Source organism: Podarcis melisellensis, assembly GCF_964234715.1.
Source record: "Podarcis melisellensis genome assembly, chromosome: 4".
In the NCBI taxonomy this organism is placed as follows: Eukaryota; Metazoa; Chordata; class Lepidosauria; order Squamata; family Lacertidae; genus Podarcis; species Podarcis melisellensis.
The window spans coordinates 42,701,954-42,718,541 of record NC_138531.1 but is presented as its reverse complement, the minus strand read 5'-3'; the positions used below and the strand labels follow the sequence as shown (position 1 = coordinate 42,718,541).

The 16,588-nt window shown below is 41.7% G+C and overlaps 1 long non-coding RNA gene across 2 annotated transcripts in view; it reads right to left on the bottom strand.

Annotated features, from left to right (window-relative positions):
* LOC309368711 overlaps positions 1–16,588 on the bottom strand; it is a 544,492-nt gene that overhangs the window by 464,368 nt on the left and 63,536 nt on the right. The window lies entirely within an intron of this gene.

Here is a 16,588-nt window from a genome sequence, read left to right as displayed (position 1 = left end):
TTAAAATAACAAATCACTTCTAACAAAATTGTCTCCCTGAAGTAATGGGCTTTAGCCTGATTTCTGATAGGGCACTTGCTCGTCTAAATGACACCGACGGCCCGATACTCATTTATTTTGAAAAATTTCCATTAGACAAACAACCACTGCACTAAGAAATGCCTCCCTCTTTTGTGTCATCAAGTGCAGCTGTTTACACATCATTTGTAGTCTGGAGATGGCAATGTCTCCATTGAAAGTGACAACTTGAGGTGAAATGCTTAAGAATTAGGCCTCTACTTCCCACAATCTTAATTTTAAAACTTACTTCTATTTTGCACGGTGAATCCTATCATTTGGCTCAGGGTGGCTAACATGCAGCCCTCCATCTGTTGCTGAACTCGAACTCCCATAAGCCCCAGCCAGCATGTTCAACGATCTGGGATGGTGTAGGGCTTACAGTATAGGGCTTCACCCACTCATTGACAAGTAGGTAGGACAGGAAACTCTCTCACTATTGGGGTATCAACATTTTGAAGCTACTTTGCCACAGTTGAAATTTGAGGTGCATACCCACCCTGTTTACAAGAAAATTCTGAAACTGCGATGCTGTTACCAGGGTTATGATCAGGGATCTCATATCTGTGGAGGGAGCCATGCAAAGTACACTTGTGGGGGTCCCTTCAGACCAACACCGATCATGCAACCTCTGGGATGGCCAATGTCCACCGTGGCAGCCAGGGATAGAGACTAATAAGCATGTACCCTTCATGCATTCATTGCTGAACACCTGGAGCTGGCAACTCAGAATTGTTCACATGATTTTTAAAAGGTCACTCTTGAGTAAACTATTTGGTCTATTCCTGCTTAGTAGAGGATGGAAGTGAGCATTCAGTGTTTAAATGTTTGTATCATTGTGGACCGAGACCACATAACACCGGTGTTGAAAGACCTACATTGGCTCCCAGTACATTTCTGAGCACAATTCAAAGTGCTGGTGCTGACCTTTAAAGCCCTAAATGGCCTCGGTCCAGTATACCTGAAGGAGCATCTCCACCCCCATCGTCCAACCTGGACACTGAGGTCCAGCGCCAAGGGCCTTCTGGCAGTTCCCTCATTGCAAGAAGCGAAGTTACAGGGAACCAGGCAGAGGGCCTTCTCGGTAGTGCCTCCCTCCAGATGTCAAAGGAAAAAACTATCTGACTTTTAGAAGACATCTGAAGGCAACCCTGTTTAGGGAAGTTTATAATATTTGATGAATTATTGTATTTTAATCTTTTGTTGGAAGCCACCCAGAGTGGCTGGGGAAACCCAGCCAGATGGACGGGGTATAAATAATAAATTATCATCATCACCATCACCATCATCAGTTTTTATACTTGTAAGCCATTGAGAAGCCTAATTTTGCATTAAGTGGTATATGTTGTTGTTGTTGTTGTTGGTATCCGTCTGTCCCAAGAGACAATGGAGTGTGCCTCTGAGGGTGAAGTCAAACTATGTTAGTAGCCAGCAGTGGAGCATATGCCTGTGCTGGTCAGGATGGGTGCGCTCCCGAGGGGGGCGGGGCATGGAGGGTGCCCTCCCAGGCGCAGGGTAGCCACTTGAGTGCACGGAGTGGCGCAAGTGCCCTGCAGCTGGGGGTGAAGCGAGCCACCAATGGCGGACATTCTATGCGTCTCCCGCCCACGACTCCCAAGCCTCCCCCGAGGTGTCAAAACAAAGGGGGAAGGGGGGAATGCTGCCGGCAAAGCAGCACAGCTCCCTCCTTCCCCCAACAGTTCAAGATAGGCTTGGGAGTCATGGGTGGACAGCAGGCCAAATGTCACCCCCATCAGTGAAGACACCCGGGGCAGTCCGCCCTCACCACACCCCCTTCCTCCGCCCCTGTTAGTAGCACCAAAGTGACTGTGACTTCCCTGGGGCACCAGCCAGGCATGGTGTATGGAGGTCCTGGGCTGCCCAGACAAGACCCTGCTCTGGGCCTCACTGATGTGGTCCAAAGGATAGCAGAGCAATATATTTGGCACCAGCTTGGCTGCAGGAGTTGCCTGCCACCTTTCTTAGGGACTCCACTCTGGATTTGTGTAGGGTTTACTCCTTAGCCTTTTCTTCTTCCCAAAATGTCCCAAGAGGTATCAGGTACAGATTTTTCCTCAGGGTTTATTCATGAAGTCTTTATCATGTCAAGCCTTATTGACAGTTGGAGCATTTTTGGTCTCATTGGCTCAATCCGCCAGAGCCTGTCTTTGCATGTAGGGGAAAGTCCTTGTCTCACCAAGGGATTGAGACCCATCGGCTACCCTCACCTGGCTTAGCCAGTCAGTTGAAACTGTTTCCTGGGGACAGCTTCTAGGAACCACAAGTGACAGCTAAGTGCTGGGTGGAACCAAAGGTGGACAAACTACCCAGAAGGAGTATGACATGTCCCCCCACCCGAGGTACTACCCCTCCCCTAACACCCCATAAACCCCAGTGGATTTAATCAATAATAACAATAAGTGAGAAAGTTGAGATGTGAAAACAGCACACCCTGCTGGTTACATCTCAGGGACCTATTAGACTATTTTAAAATGTAGTACCATGGTTGACTTGCTTTAATATTTTAGAGTTAATGGGTAAGAGTCAACTCACATTTCTCCATCTCTAGTGACAGGAAAATAACTTACAATTGCTTTATTTAAAAAATACTCTGAAAACAGGAAGTGGGGAATGGAGAGAGACAGAGAGAGAGAGGCACCAATGCATGAATCAAAAACATAATGTATAGCAAAGAAAAATGATGCTATTGCAAAAAATGCAAAAATATATATAAAATCACTCACTCCTAATGACTAATACAGGATAAGTGCTATTCAGAGAATAACTACAGCCTTTCTCACAGCATTAGAGCAGCCCACACTCAGCGACCAAAACCCACATTCTAGTCTAAGTGCTTAAATCATTAAAACCCCATTGTCCCACAAAGCTAAACATGAGATGCTGATTTTAAATAAGGTGACAGCTCATCTGTTTGACAACACTTTATAATATATACCAGGTAACTGTGATGATGAACTCTTTCAGTCATGCTATGCATATGATAACCACAGAACAGTAACAGCACTAGAGTTCCTATCCGGAAAGCACTTCAGCTATAATCCATTACCACCACCCAACGCCTGTTGACAAAATAATCAAAACCTTTGAGCTAAAATTTACTACCCTGAACTCTTCAAAGAGGTGCACTGGGTTACTTCTAAGCAGTGCTTTCCTTAAAAAAAATGTTTAGGGGTACTCTCATTTTCCTACTCATATTGAAATACTGCCCTTCAATGAGGCCAAACCTAGATTCACAAAACATTTAGGGGTATTCATCCCCCTGCGTCCCCCCAGAAAAAAGCACTGCTTCTAAGTACAGTTTAGTTCAATGGGATTAATTTCTGAGAATTAAAAGAACCCACCTGCACATAACAAGCAGAAAAGGGTCAGAATGCAATTTCTATCCCTGTTTGCAGTCATCTACCAATATTATTTTAACTTTGCTCTCCCCTGAAAATTACATTTATCAGCCAGGACTTCATAATTAGATGCTTGTTTATTTATTTTAGTTTTAGATAAGTCTGTGTTTGAAAGCTTAGGGAGCGTAACTTTTAGAATCACACCACTAAATGCACCTCTTGCTCAATTTCACCAACAACCCCTTTGCCTGAATATAGGTTACTTTCAGATTCACAGGCTTAAGCTTTTCAGATCTCTGAGAGAAGAGAATCTAGGGCTCTGGAGCATCTGTCAAAGACCAGCACTATATGTGCCCTTGCTCTTCAGATATTGCCTGCCCTTACTGAGGAACCTTTGCTAAGCTTCCAAATAACACTGGGTTCCTGCAAACTGAAAGCTAGTGTCATGTAAGGCCTGTAGAGTAGGGGTGAGCCCATTTATTTCAGTGTGAATCCTGCTGTGCAATACACAGGTACTGCATACATGCCGGTTGCTGTAGCAAAATGTCCAGCAGCCCCGTATCAGCACAGGTATCATGTAATGATACTTCTGCAGAAGCAAGGCTCAATAGTCTTTGAGACTTGAGTATTCACTGACTTGAATCCATTGGCCTTTCCTTTTCGGCAAAGAACATCAAAATACATTTTTGGGAGATGAAGCAACTGTAATAACTCACTGTCTTGTCCACAAATTCCATGCACAACCTTTGAGGTACCCACAATTAGAAAATATAATGCAGTTCTTTGCACCCGGCCCTGTCTTTCAAGTGAAGCAAGTACATGTATGTGATGTCAGGCTATCAGATATAAAATACCTGTTGACTGTGAAGTTAAACTGGTGGTCCAAAGTTGACGTTTGGAATCAAATATTATAGTTGTCCAGAACAAATTTCCATTCCATAGCACATGTATCAAACTGAATGACATCCTGTCTCAACCGAATTCATATTGATAGTGGAATACTGACAGCCAACCATGCAGATACTTTATTGTGTCAGAATTTATTCAGCCCTGTTACCATGCGCTCCAGCTCCCTGTCTCTGTACACATGACAGAATGCAAAGTCAATAACATTTCCTGCATAAAAAATAGCCTGCTACATCCCATCATGTGTTGTCCATTTTAGAACAAGAAAGGTTAAACATTTCAACAGCTCCACTTAAAAACTGGGTAAGTATTTTCACATCGTATTTCCAGATTCTCCATTTTCTGCCAGTTTAGAAGTGTAGTAATAAATTACAGTCTATGGAATGATATCAACCTTTAGGTTGGCTGTGCAAAACACACACACAAACAAAAAGCCAGGAATTGAGGACTAGAGGAGCCAGATCCATAAAGGCTTGGGGGAAGGGGAAGTGTTGTTATAATTTTTGACAACATAATTTAAAGGCTTTTATAGAAAGCAATCTACACCTCCGCCTCTCTCCACTTTACCTACCCTTCTAGTATTGTCTTGGCTGTCAATTATTGAAAGAGAAGCCTATTCTTTAAAAGGGTTTTAAATTATAAGAAATTATTTAGAATATCACCTAAAAGCACTTGAAAGGAATAAAAAGATGACTACCCCCTCACACACAAACTCAGTGATACACATAAAATGGAAAGCATTGCATTTTTATTTGTGTTCTTAGCCCAAGAGGAGGAGGACACCAAAATATGACTGCACAGGATTAGAATGTGGCTCATTATATTTCAGTTCCTGACCTGTGGAAAGGATCCAGGACTCTTTCTGTTGTGGGTGAAAACGGTCAAACATTCACCATGTCATAACAACTTATCACATTGTGAATGTAACCACTTGCAAATCCAAACCTCTTGGCAAGTCGCAATGATAATTTTACTACTCCATGTGTTCCTGGATTTCCAGTAGGTTGGCAAGGATATGTGTGGTAAATTTTTATTAATCGCTGGGCAAGTGTTTGCAGGTGCCAGCTTACCAAGTTGTTGCAATTAATTTAACATCATTTGTTCACACTACATTGCATTACCGTGTATTCACCCAATACATTCTAAGAATGAGTGAATACACGTGAACATTTATGAAGTCACAATGTTCATGTAACCATTTAGTAAGCTGACTGTCTGCAAGGTGCTTACAGTGTTGAACGTGTACAAATTTGCATCCAATGTGACATCTTGGGGTATAGGAAAGTGGTAAAATTCTTGCTACTTGATAAAACATTACAGAGACCCTAGACAATGTTTTGCTAGATGCTCAAAACACATCCATAGATCTGTATTCAATGAGAAATCTGGAAGAACAGGAAAGCAGTAAAATTCTCCCTACTTGGCAAAACATTACGGAGAGTTGTAATGCTATTCAGAATAGACAACAAAGAGCTGGCGCCATTCAGAAGAGACAATAGTCAGCTAGGTGGTCAAAACAGTTTCCTGTGTACAGATTACTATCTCACCAACTACTTACAGGCAGGCCACGGTACATTAACACTTCGCAGCAAAGTTGAGGATATTTGAGACCAGCATAGTTGTGCTGCTGTTACAGATATACAAAGAGTATGAAAGGATTGTTGAGAACTTTGTGGTGGCATGCTCTGAAATATTATCAGCTACATTAGGATTCTTTTAAGCTCTCAACCTGACTGTGGCACTGAGAGATACTGTATTGTAAGTTTTACGTTGGTTTTTACTGGAAGAATAAATTACAGACCTGTAGGGAAATGATGAAAGGAAGCAGTCTTCCAAATATAGCTATGAACACTGGAACACTACCAAGTGATGGTAACTGATCATATTTTTAGCAAGGATAGTACTGGAAGTGAAAAAACATGCTTGGTAGATGTTCGTCAAAACTACCCGGCAACTGCTGGATCAAAGCTCAAAAGAAAACCTATTGGCTCATGCTAAGCATCTGGAATAGAAGCATATTTCTTAATGCCGCTGTACTTCTGCACAAAAATATGTACACACACACACACCCCACACATAGCTGTTGTTGGCATCCATCTGTCTTGGGAGAGGATGGAGGTGTGTGCTTTCTGGAGTTAGGTTCAAGTTGTTGGTAGGTTGCAGTGTGTGAGTGTGTGTGTGTGTGTGTGATGAGGGTTGAGAACCCTACTTTGAAGGAAGAAACATGTTTCTTCCTTCTTCCTGATGTCACTAACCATGATCCCTAGCTAACAGGACCAGTGGTCGGGGTTGATGGGAATTGTAGTCCAAAACATCTGGAGGGCCGGAGGTTGGGGATGCCTGCCTTAGCTTATAAATAAATCATAAACATGGAGGCACCACCAAAAGTGCCTCCCCTGATGACTGCAGTGATTGGGCTAGAGTTTAAAGGCGGTCATTGAGCTACTCTGGCCCCAAGTTGTTTAAGTCTTTGTACGATAAAAGCAAAGCCTTAAATCTGGCCCAGTAGTATATTGGCACCATTAGAATAGTGGTGCCTAAATTGCTCTGGAAATGAGTAATTTTGCTGTCAAAGCACTTTGGAAATAAGTCACAGCTGGCTCCCTCAAATCCCTTTCTGAATACTGAGTTAGACCATTGGCCCATCTAGTTCGGTACTGTCTACAATGACTGACAGTGGCTTTCCAGGGTTTCAAACAGGGATCTCAGCCAGCCCTGGCGATTCAACCTAGTGTCTTCTACATGCAAAGCAGATGCTCTACCACTGAGCTACGGCCAATCCCCTGGCTGGAAAACACCAAGCAGATGCAACAGCGATGATAAAGTCTGCTTTTATTGCCACCGCCATCACCACTGCAGAATAGGTTATGAGATGGGTTTGGCAGAAAGTTGGCTTTAGAGACGTTAAATACATACATACATAAATATAAATTGGTATCATTAGGATGATAAGAACTTACATGGAAAGATTCTGCCACATGACAAGGTAATGCATTCGATTACCTTTGGGTTCTTTCCTGCCTCAGAGCTCTATGATTCTACATCTAATAACAGTAAAAAGGATTGACATTCCTGTGTATACAGAAAGCGCTCCTGTTCATGATGAGAAGACCCATTTGCAGAAATGCAAGATACACCTGCAATTAAAATGATTTTTAAGCAGGTATGTAGGAGTAACAGCAAAAAGACTATAAATTGGAAAATGGAAGTAACTGGAAAATAAATATAAGACGTTAGCACCTAATTGTTTTCCTCTCATCACAATAGCAACCCATCTTTCTAAGTGTATGTCACTGGTGCAGTTAGCTATATTCCTGTTTGTCTATCATTTACCTGTCTTCCACCTGTCTGAAAGTGTCTACCTATTTGGAAAGCAAGTTAAGCTGTTGCTTATTTCTTCAAGGAAGAAAAAAGAAACCGAAGAGGAAAATGATGAGCAAAACTTGGTGTATCATGAACAGCAATCAAGTGGAAGCTACTCCTTAGTGTGTGCATGAATCCTGTAAATGAAGTGGCCCTTGAATTAAATTAATTTAAAATCAGGCAAATATTACTTGGCATGTTTGTCAATGTGATGTATAATTATTAATTTGTTCACTGAAGCAACTGTATAAATAAATAGAAAGCAAAATGCCATGATTAAACTAACATTAAAAAAAAAATCCAGGGTCAAGGAGCTCCACAATACACAGATCTAAATAGCTTTCCTGGGTCCTATTTTTACATCTCCATACAGATCTGCAGGTCTGTAACTGTGAACTAATTGGCACACATTTAGATGCCAACAGGGCTTTTGTATTCTCAGTGCACATTTTGTCTTCTCAGAGTGAGATGTTAGTAATGGAGGTTTTAATATTACCCCTAGGGGGGCACCAGAAAATCTTAACAATTTCCTTCACTAGAGTATTTTCATTAGAGCTAAATGCTGTGCAATTTACATTTGAAATCAGGTGTAGGGGTAAGTATAATGTGACAAGACATGTTGCCATGTTAGGTCTTTTTTGTGCAAATGTTCTTTATTTACTGCTACATACCTGCAGAAGAAAAGCATAGAACTATGATTATTTTTAATTATGCCTTTCAAGTGCTTCTAATTGGGCCAATATGAAAATAATAGAAATCTGTGACAGTGTTTGTTTGAAGAATATGTGAGCATGAACTCAGTATTAATAAATCAAGCATGTAAGCCTTATTGTAAACAACAATTCAACAGCTACATCACGACCTGATTACTGCAATGTGTGCTGCGTGGGGCTGCCTTTGGAAAGCAGCCTGAAACATCAATTGGTCCAAAGTGTGATGTACAGGTTATTAATTGGAATTGCTTATTAGGAGCATATAACTTGGTTGTCGAAACCACTCTTCAGGTTTCCAGAGTGTTTCTTGGCTCAATTCAAAGTGCTGGGAATGACTTTTAAGGCTATGTATATTTTGAAACCAGAATACCTAAAATATGATCTTCTTGTGCATGATCCCAGCCATTCATGGAGTGTTCACATGTCCATTGACTGCTGCAGTATGCACAGCTGAGCTGGATCAGGTAGAGGACCATCTTGGTAGCTACACATAGGCTTTGGAAGTCACCACCCACCATCATCCCAAGTAAAGCCCACTGTGCCCATCTTTCATATAGCTAGGGTTGCCATATTTCAAAAAGTAATTTTTCGATTGACTTGCCTAAGATCCAGGACAATTCCACTGTTGAAATCCTGGTAATGTCTGGAGAAATGGTTTCTTTCTTCCTAACAACAATCTCTTAAGCTTGTGGCAGTCCTACATATGGCAAAACCCTTCATTTTGGGAGATCTTATGGACTACATTTCCATGCGATGCTCTGGTTTGCCAGAAGCGGCTAAGTCATGCTGGCCACATGTCCCGGAAGCTGTCTGTGGACAAATGCCTGTTCCCTTGGCCAGTAAAGCGAGAAGAGCACCGCAACCCCAGAGTCGTCCGTGACTGGACCTAACAGTCAGGGGTCCCTTTATCTTTACCTTTACCTTTTTATGGACTATAAGATACATCAACGTTGCTTAGAATTTTTTTTCATTTGGACATGTTAAATGATGTTTTCATTCCTCATGTTGTTTGTGTGGAAAGTTTAAGAGATTGTTGTTAGGAAGAAAGAAACCATTTTTATGTGAAGTAGAATTCAGGTGCCTCCATCTTTGAGGTAAAGAAGCAAGATCTTTCAACAGGCCACATCTGTGTGCAAATCAAAGCCATTCTGATTGGTCCTCTGATGTTTCACATAGAACTGGGTACTTTTATAAAATTCCAGCAACAATAAAGGCTATTTGTAGCAAGCCTTGGTGAATAAGGCACTAGGCTACATGCTTAAGGAACAAAGATTTGAGGTTATGGCATATCCCGGTAACTGGAAAAGTCAAGATTAGACAGATTAACTACCTAACAATATATAGCTACAGCAGTCTAAAGAATAGCAAAGCCTTGTCAAAGCATGTCCAGAGTGTATACTTCAGTTATATAATTTACCTAAAGCCATATTATTCATTGCCAAAGGAATATGCAGAGCTACACCTTTTATGTACCTTATATCAAGCATGCACGTGTGAAATGTTCAATTTTAGGCAAGCTGAATTTATATTCTATTGCTTTTAATAAAATGAAAGGCAATGTAGAGATTGGTACCTTTCAGTCCAGACAACACATTCATATAGCATACTGATCCATGCCCACAGAGACCATTTAGATCAGAAAGCATCTAAAGAAGGATATTCATATTTGTAACTATAGAATTCTCTTTTCAGTGCAAATAAATCTGATGAGCTTGTCACTCTTGCAAGTATTGTTTTAGAAATATAGCCCACAACTGATAGTTGCAGAGGCCCAACACTGAAGGTATGAAACTGTATGGGACAGGTGAGTTATGAGTCAACTCAAACAAAGAGAGGTTGCTATCCCCACTCAACAGAGGGGGAATAAAAGAATGAAGCTGAATTCTCTTCCATGTTGATTTTTTTCCTCCCTTCTGGGCTTCCCTGCACTGGCAGAAACCATTGTCCTATAACTGACTCGCCACTTCCATCTTGCAAATGGAGGTGACAGTAAGAGACAGTAGATGTTGGGTTGCATGAAAAGGGGAAAGGGCCGAAAGGCAGAGACCAAGAGAAGCCCACTAATTCTGTTCTGTTACATAGTTTGTAAGCTTTCTTCATTCAATACTAATGCAGTCTCAGGAGTTGCTTATGTTGTTATAGCTCTAATCCCCCATTTGTGTCCTGCTGCCTATACCAAATTGTTACATTAATGGGTCACACCGCCTTTCCAGCATTTGACCCTCTTGCCGCTGCCATGATGCTGATGCCTTTAAAAAACCCCGCATTGCCCTCTACAAACTCCTTTTTAAGGAGGGAGTTATAGTAGCCAAGAAAGATGTCCATAGGCCTAAGCACCCAGAACTGACAGACAAAAATGTGCCCAACCTCCTCAACATGAAACAATGCAGTCGCTGAAATCTTGTGGTTATATGAAGGAGCAGTTTGCATGGAGGCATGGATAGCAAAGTCTGGAGTGACAGCTTAACAATAGCTATACAGTGGTACCTCGGGTTAAGAACTTAATTCGTTCTGGAGGTCTGTTCTTAACCTAAAACTGTTCTTAACCTGAAGCACCACTTTAGCTAATGGGGCCTCCCGCTGCCGCTGCGCCGCCGCTGCACGATTTCTGTTCTCATCCTGAAGCAAAATTCTTAACCCGAGGTACTATTTCTGGGTTAGTGGAGTCTGTAACCTGAAACGTATGTAACCCGAGGTACCACTGTATGCTGCTATTGTTGGGTCAGCTACTGAATGTCAGTCTAGAGGTGGATTTGTGCGTGGTCTACCACCCCAGTAGAAATCTGTTGCTGTTTGATTGCATCTTGTGTATAATAAATAGGTGGAAAATGACCCCAAAAATTTAATGGGTCACACTCACAAAGACACATGTTGATTGATTAAAGTGGTTTGATTCTGGTGCTGCTTAGCTAATCTAGGTCCAAAATCCCTAAGTATACAGGGTAGAAAGCCCTGTTTTATTTTGGAAATTCTGCCACAAACTGTCGTGTTTTGTTACTTTAAATGTTTCTGATGAGGGGCAGTGGCAGCAACTTTTAAAGGCAGCCCAGCACTCCTCACATGTTGCCTTACAGCAGCTGCTTCATCCCATCACACTCCTTTCATGTATATCATTCAGAAGTTGCAGGCGAAGGGATGCCAGCATATAGCTATTGTTAAGCTGTCACTCCAGACTTTGCTATACCATCGATCTGACATGAGGAGGTTATTATTCTATTGATCTAATGTCAAACCAGTGTTAAGGCAACAACTTTGATTGAAAAGCTGTTGCTCAAACATGCCCTTTTAAGAGACAGAAAGAATTTAATGTGAATTTACATAATTTGGGTATAATTTCCGTGCCTTCCAATTTTGAAGAAAACCTCCAAACTATAGGTGCTCATCGCATGCTTCTCACAACTGCCACTCAAGCAAGACGATTCTCATGACCAGTTTCTAAGAGCCATTCCACCAAACAAACTGTTGTCAGCCATGTTCTGTGGAAATGTGTGTAAAATGGATTATACTGGGAGAATATGAAGTGCCACCTGATAACCTTTCTATTGAACAACTTGTTTTAAATTCATTATTAGCATGTGTTTTTCTTTTCAAGGTTGATTTCCAGTTTGGGTTCAAGGAAACTGATAGACTGAGTTTGAGGATAAGCTCCGAGTTTCACTGGGGGTGCGGAAATCTGGAAGTCTAATTGAATTTTCTTATTTCAGTTGCATCCAAAACTGAAATTCCAGTGAGATAACCTGCAAGGGTAATGATACATTTGCAATGAACTTTGCTTATCAACAGATCCTTGATTTGTGGCTTTAAAAATTTGCAGGCCTAGACTGCTGGGGTCCAGGACAGTTTTGCACTGACTGCATAAGATTCTGGTTGTCATTTAATAGTTGGAGCACTAAAAATTAAAATACTGATTCCAGCAGTTCAATGCCAACACTGAAAATGGTATTTTAATTTCACAGAATACATTCAAATATTTGACCTCGGTCTGACTCAGCATCCAAATTTTAAATGTTATATTTATTTCAGCTGTCAAGATATGCAAGGCACTTTCTGGATTATAAAGCTGCAATGAATTAAGAGCAAATGGTGCCTGTGAAGGTCAGATAAGACCTGGGTCCTTTAACACTCAATTAAGGACATTTTATTCATCTAAATGAGAAATCATTGCCTAAACCAATTCTGATTCACTAGATATATACTTTTCCTGGCATGTAATTCTTCTATAACTATACAACATAGTTCTGTCTTGCACATTCTCTGTGTGTAAACCGCTTTGAGATTTTTATTATTTGATTAAATGGTTTAGGAAGTTTCTGAAATAAATAAGTAACCTGTAAGATCATGCGGAGTGGCTGCTGGAAATACAGGTTGAGGTTTTTTTAGACTCTGGAGCACCACCATGATCTATGCCCAGGAAGCAGCAAGTGGCAAATGATGCATCTAGCTCCAAGCATTGCAAGGCCTTTGCGGCTCTTGGAAGAGAGCAGGTCATGGCAAGAACAGCAGCAGCTGCTCCAGAAGAGCCCAAAGATCTATGCACCTGCTCAGTTCAGGCAGGATGCATGTTCTGCATGCACTCAGAGGCATACTAATCAGGTGCTGCTTAGCTGAGCAGGAGGTGACAGCTGTGCATCTTCCCCCATCTTTGGTAGGTGGAGCAAAGAGGAGGACAAGCCTGGGTGCTCTCTCGCTTGCAGGCAGACACTAGGCCGGCTGGGGAGAACAAGGGGCCAGAGGTCCACACAGAAGGAGGCAGCCTGAGCCGTGCTCACTTGCCTGCCAGGGACACTTGGCAGGCACACCTTTGCAACACTCAGGTGCTGCCAAACCGTTCATCTGAGTGCACATACAGCCTACTGCCTGCATGTAAAACTGCTGTTTTGTCTTATCACCTAAAAAGGAAACATAGTGAATTCAAGAGCCAGTGGGGTGTAGTGGTTAAGAGTGGTGGACTCGTAATCTGGTGAACCGGGTTCGCTTCCCCACTTGGGCTAGTCACACTTCTCTGAAGTCTCTCAGCCCCACTCACCTCACAGAGTGTTTGTTGTGGGGGAGGAAGGGAAAGGCGATTGTTAGCCGCTTTGAGACTCCTTAAGGGGAGTGATAAAGCAGGATATCAAATCCAAACTCTTCTTCTTTAAGTTGAGGAGCAGCATCCTACAAACAACATGCTTAGTGTGGTGCCTGTTATAGGCATCCGGGAGTGGGGCAGGGCTGGGGGGCATTGATAGTAGACCCAGCTGTGGGATAGAATTGCAGTAATTCTCCTGAACTGAACACAAATGCAAAAGCGGCCAGATACCTTTGTTGAAAAGACACCTTCAGTGTCAAGTAGAAGCAGAGCAAGAACGAGTGGCTTTTCAACGGACGAAAAGCAACGAGCCATTTTAAGTGCTTTGTTATAATGCTCAAACGGGGCTTTGCATGCAGTGTAGTTTCCAACAAAAGCAGTCTGAATGTAGTCTTTCTCGCAATACAGCAGTGGCTTCGTTCCACACCTATCTAGGGAACAGAGCTGCTTTTAAAGTAGTAAAAGCAATTAGTTAGTTGAAGGACAATTAGTTGAAGGGCATTCGAACAGCGGCTTCCTTCAGCAATGTTATTATGAATCACCTATGGAATGTATAAATTGACTTGAAATAAATGAAATATATACACTGAGTTAAATTAAAATTAATACCCAAAGAGATAGTGAATGGAAAGGCATATTGCGGAGCAAGTACCAAACACAGCACAGAGGGGCTGGCACTGTTGTCACTGTTTTCGCACCACAGTTGCTGGTGCCATCTGGATCTGCAGACAGTTATTGTGGATTAGAAGTGTCACTTGCAGAAGGTGCCTATGCGTTCCAAAGAGCTGAAGTTGGAGCTATTGAAATTTTGGCAATTAAAGCCGTAAACAAGCCATTTCACAGCCCACAGTATTAGGTACTGTGGCGTGTGAGTCTGGCTTCTGGATCAGGTCCAATACATCCAATCATCCATATTAATTATTGGTGCTATAAACTGAGTGCACTCTAGCAATGGTACAGGCAAGCCGTAATACCAACTGCAGGCACCAAGACGGCTGGCAAATGCTGGGAGTTTTCACTAAATAAAGAAAACCGATAACCTACCACATTAGTAACCACATTGTATGAGACTGAACAATGTGTGCTGTTTGGAAACAACAGATTATGTTGCAGTCCCAATATTTCATTAGTGTTTGCATATGTTTCAGTTTTGAAATGTGAAAATAGGTTCTGTAATTAATCACAGTTTCGGCCAAAGTATATCCAACTCATGGCAACATATGTACTGTCAAATCAAACATATTGCCTAGCTCCCACTCCCAAAGTCTCCATTCTTTCAAGCAGCAGTGGTCCAGCCAGAGGGCCAGATCCAGAACTGCCCCCCATTCATGGGCCCCTTTGACCAATGGACAGGGCTGCCTTCCTGTCACTCACCTATCATCATGACATTAGGTGACTCCAATTTATACCTGCAATTAAAGTGTCAGAAACACACTCTTGATTCTTCTTTTCTTCCTTTTCAGCTACAGCTTGAATTCAAGCCACCAGTGTAAAGGAAAAATACACTATAAGTGCATTTCCAATTATTCCTTTGCTGTTGGTGCTTTTTTTAATTCAGTGCCTTTTTTTCTGACACCGTGCAAGAAAAAGCATATTAAAAAAATCACCAGCTGGAAAGAAAAGACCAGGAGTATGCTTGAAGTGTGCTCCTGATTCTTCCTTTTCAGTTTTTACCTGTCCAAATCCTGATGTAATGGGCCAAATGGAAGGCTTGACAGGCCTGATTAGGCCCTTTGGTTGGATGTTCCCTACCACTGCTTTAAAGTGAGGAGGCTATTTTGCCACTGACAACATGGTGCACTTATGTATAGCTTTATCTTGTGCAGCACAGAATTGCCATGTGGTGTCCATGGAATTTCCTAGAGCTTCAATACAATTTCACACTTGTTAATTCACAAGTCTATTCCATCCTGTTTCCGTCTGCTAATTATTTAAAACCTGTAGGAATATGAGCACAATGCACATTGTTTATAAATTTTACGGTTTTGTATGCATTTTATCCTAAACACAGATGCTTTTAGTTCTGCATTTATTTGACCGTCCAGTTTCTTGCACTTCTCTACTATTGTGCTAAAGGTCTTCTTACTAGCTTTCCTGTGTTATCCCACTACTCCCAGCAAGTTTTTAATATGTGTATTCATTTCCATTACTAATTTCCATTACTAATTTCAGAGTTTGGGTGACTGGCTCTAGCACTGAATAATATTTTCTTATAATCACAAGACAAACAATGTATGTGATTCACACAACAGCTGGTATGAAAGTTGTCTTTGTGTTGCTTGATCCCGATTGCTTGAGTTGTGAGACACTACTTATGTAATGTTTTGCAAACACAGAGATGCTCTTGTATTTTTCACATAGCATTGCTACTCTACACTGGGTATTAGATATCATCTTTGGATGCTCTCAGAAAACATTTTGGGATGGCTTTAATTTGTGCCTTCTGTATTATTCACATCACTTACACTTTTCAGATCATTTACAGTGAAATTATGGTGAGAGGATGATCAGTGGACAAAGGTTGCTTGAACATAGTTGCCCCAATTCATGTTTGAGCACCACCTTCTTTCCCTACCATGGTTGTCCACCTAACTTATTGGGATCTAGTACAGAATCGAAACCAGCAGATGACATTGTGTTGGCTATGCCTACTGCCATTTGGCCTGAGACTGGAATTAATCCAAAGAATTCCTCGTGTACAGATGGAATCAAAAGTATCCCAGCAGAATGGAAACCAAAAGTGGTGACAAGGTTCTCGAGGAAATGGGTAGCATTGAAAAACAGACACTTAGTGCTACAGTTTTGGTTGACTGAAGGTTCAATGAAAGGCCCACACTTTTTCTATATAAGGTTGCTAGCGAGAGAAAACAAAGAAGCAAAACTGATTCTATATATTTAGAAATGGGCTACTTCAGAAAGCAAAAGGCGGTTAATGAGTACTAGATACCTACTGCAGATTATATGTCATCAGACATGGTTTCTATTCTTGGCTACTGCTCCCACCTGCCCCTCAAAAAGGCAGGGCTGGGTCCAGCAGCACACTGAAAAAAGTACCTCAATTCTGTTTAAACTATCATAGTGTTTCTAGGCTTTCCAACTCTTATAGCATTTCCAGAAACCAC